General features: G+C 34.1%; 1 long non-coding RNA gene across 1 annotated transcript; it reads right to left on the bottom strand.

The window, feature by feature from the left end:
- Positions 1-113: 113 nt before the first annotated feature.
- LOC100575911 lies at positions 114-1,650 on the bottom strand. Its single transcript, XR_119286.4, has 3 exons — positions 1,473-1,650; positions 866-1,272; positions 114-685 (listed from the first exon to the last, which is right to left on the bottom strand). It is a non-coding gene; the product is annotated as an uncharacterized LOC100575911 (long non-coding RNA).
- Positions 1,651-3,478: the final 1,828 nt, after the last annotated feature.

Below are 3,478 nucleotides of genomic sequence, written 5' to 3'. Positions count from 1 at the left end.
AAATAGCCACAAAGTAAAAAATGTATTGGTTTCTTGAATATTTTAATATTCATAAAATTTAAATATTTTCTAATATTCCATTGATCCATAACCATATTGAATTTCTCGTCAAAATGAAGTTATATGGTTTTTAATTCCAGCAAATGCATTAAATTAAACATGATGTTGCTCAGGGCAAAGCTAATAGCCTCTTATGTGAAATAAACCAAAAAATTGCATTTTAATGTCTCTGAATTCAGAAAATAATACACCATCTAGTGATAAATATTTCAATTTTAATGTTATCACAGAAACATTTTAATCCTTCAAAACAATGAACCTCTTATGTGGGCCCCTCTACTGTGTTTCTTTGATACATTTCTATGTGCATAGCGGAAGATTGTCATACTGTTGGTTAGTACGTATTTTGTACATGAGAAATAATCAGCTCATATCAAATATGATGAAAAACGATAAAACTATTTTTAATAGTATTTTATATTATCATTATTCATGACATAAGAATATTTTGGGTTAAAGGCTAAACTTATAACATGCAAACCAGTAACAATGTAACAGTTCCGGATACTCTGCACGACGAACAGCCATTGACGTTGATATGGATATAGGTCAGGCTTTCATGGCAAGACTGAAATTCTGCAATCGCCGGTACCGAATATACAAGTTCTCGCTGTCGGAATGATACCTAACCAAGCATAAACAAAGGTTAAAATAAACAAAAGGCACGCAAACAAGTGTTTTCCCGATACGCGAAATCGACATAACCACTACCCAGGCGTCAACGGAAAATGAGAACGGTAGAATAATAATATTAATAATAATAATATTATATTATAACGCGTTGTATTAATCGTAATATTATTACCTGTCCATGTAATGACGGCCGATGGCGTACAGAACGGAAAACTATCACCGTCGGCTTTTGGAGGCGACGAGACGAACACAGTGCGCACACAGCAGAGCAGCAGGTACCGACGAGGAAGAAGTGAAGTTTCGAGATAAATGGCCGACCGGTCCGCAGTGCACCGACGCCATACGATGCTGCTACGCAGTACACGTTCAATTATTGTACGTCGTCAGTCGGCATTCCGAGTCAGGCGTTGCGCGGAGGGGAGACGGCAGCGGCGGCGGCTGCGACGGTTGTTGTTGTCTACGTGTCGTCGAGCTGGCGGTGAAAGGGAACACCGTTGCACCTGAACGAACACAAGGTCTAATTTCCAGTGGTTCCCATTCTGCCGACTGACAAACCGTGGGACACGTCAACACTAAGCACTATAAAAAAAAAATAATAACAATAAGCATTCGTATCGAGATGATTGTGGAGGAGCGGCGGTCGTCGTGACGACGACTCTACCGACGTGTTTTGAGTTACCCATAAAAAAAAAATACGTACGACTCGGTTTTGTTATGTACGAGCTACGAGGCAAAAGATCGTTTATTTTTCGGTTATTGCAAATATAGTTAATACTTACAACACGGTTGATGTCGCAGAGAGAGGTGATATAGTCGACGGACGATAAGCGAAGTGATTATGTGCGATGCCGAAGACGACAAAAATGAGAAACGGCCAGTTGAAAAAAACTGTGAAATTAACCGACGTGGATAACGCTTAGGCCAAAGCGAAAGACTGACGAACCAGACGAACGGCGAGCTGCGCCCGAGGTCGCCGCCGCCGCGATGCGCCGCCCGACCGGCTTCATCAAACCAGTGTGACCAACCGTCCTTACACTACTTGCCGACTTCACGGAGAAATGAAGGCTCACCGCGTCGTAATAATAATAATAATTTAATAAAAGAGATAAGACGTAAGTATGCAAGTTAGTTAAATAAATTATTTGCCTTGGGGCTTGGGTTCACTGAAACATTATCATTTAATATTCATCTCGATCACAGCTCGGCTGGCAATTACGACATTTATATTATTCGCGCGGCACTGCGATGTCTCTATGGTATGGCCCGCGCCCGGCAGATGTTTTGCTGGCGGTCGGCGGCAACAAAAAAAAAAAAGTACGACAAAGAAACAATTAACTCCTGTAAAGGCCGAGTTTAAGAAAACCGTAGTATTATACATTTATACTATGGATGGAACCATAGCCCTATATCGGCCATATAAACATTTTTAGGAAAATATTAGCGACGAGCCGCTGGTTGAGATACGAAATCCGCGCATAGGCGAGTATACTCATTACATAAATATGCGACGAGTATACCACGATACTACGATATTATAATATTATGATCTCGGAAGAAAACCCACTGCTGATATTATTATGAAACATTTGTGTGAGAAAAACAAACAGTTGACGCCACATAAACAACAATAAAAGGTACCTACATATAATAATATTGTAATATTATATGACAAATATAATATATTAATTTGTCATAAACAAATAATAATACATTGTACCTACTACCTAGTGATCGCCGATCAGGAAATTTACGTTTAAAAATATTAAATTCCAAATAGGAGTTAAAATAATTAAAATATTATATAGGTAGTAGGTACTATGACATTATTGCCATAATGCCATCAATAAATAGTTGATCGATTTAAATTACATACATCGAAATATATACCTAGCCACATTGATATACCTAACAATGTTTTTTACTTTTGTTCATGTAAGATTATAATTTATTGGTTCCGATTAATTGCATATGAAGAACGATTCAGTTGTCAGTGTGGATAATTTATATTATATAAAATTTATATTTATATTGTTATTAGGTACTTATTATTAATATGCTAACCGATAAGTTAAATTAATATTATAAAATTATAACGAAATAACTGAAATCGTTATTCTTGGTTGTTTAATATATAATTTCCTCCAAATTTGAACATAAAATAACTATAAAAAAAACTGTGTTTTTATATTTTTGAAACAATTTGGTTACAGAACTGCAAAATCATTTTTAAATTTTAAATTTGATAAATATTGTCAAAAAGAAAACTTGAAATGCCTGGTTTAAAAAACAATTGTGCCTATATATTTTTAATATTTTTCAACTGATATTTAGCAATATATCAGAAGTATTGTTTAAATTTTGATATAATTTACCAAATACATAAAATTTCATTGACAATTATAGAAAAAAAAATAAAAAAATAAAATTTGAAATTGTCCTCAAACAGCTCAAAAAGAGTCAAAATTGTTTTGTTTATAGAAAATGAAAATATAAACATTCAGTAAAATATTCATAATTTATATATTTACATTTATTCGTTTTTGTAGAATTACAAAAAAATAACAAAATCGCTACATGAAGAAAATCCGATCTTGTAAAAATATGAACTTCAAACGCTTATAAAAATTTAATTTGATTAGCTTGTAGACATTTATTTTTTTTATAATTTTTTTTTAAATTCACCTCTTCGATGCATTAACTAGATTTACTTTTACTCTCCCCAGAGTCTAAAAAAATGTAATAATAATATATGGAAATAATTGTTTTTCCAGATTGAAAAAGTCCA

This window comes from Acyrthosiphon pisum, chromosome X, assembly GCF_005508785.2.
Source record: "Acyrthosiphon pisum isolate AL4f chromosome X, pea_aphid_22Mar2018_4r6ur, whole genome shotgun sequence".
Lineage (NCBI taxonomy): Eukaryota > Metazoa > Arthropoda > Insecta > Hemiptera > Aphididae > Acyrthosiphon > Acyrthosiphon pisum.
Note: the sequence above shows the minus strand (reverse complement) of the source record. Positions and strands in the feature narration are given on the sequence as shown.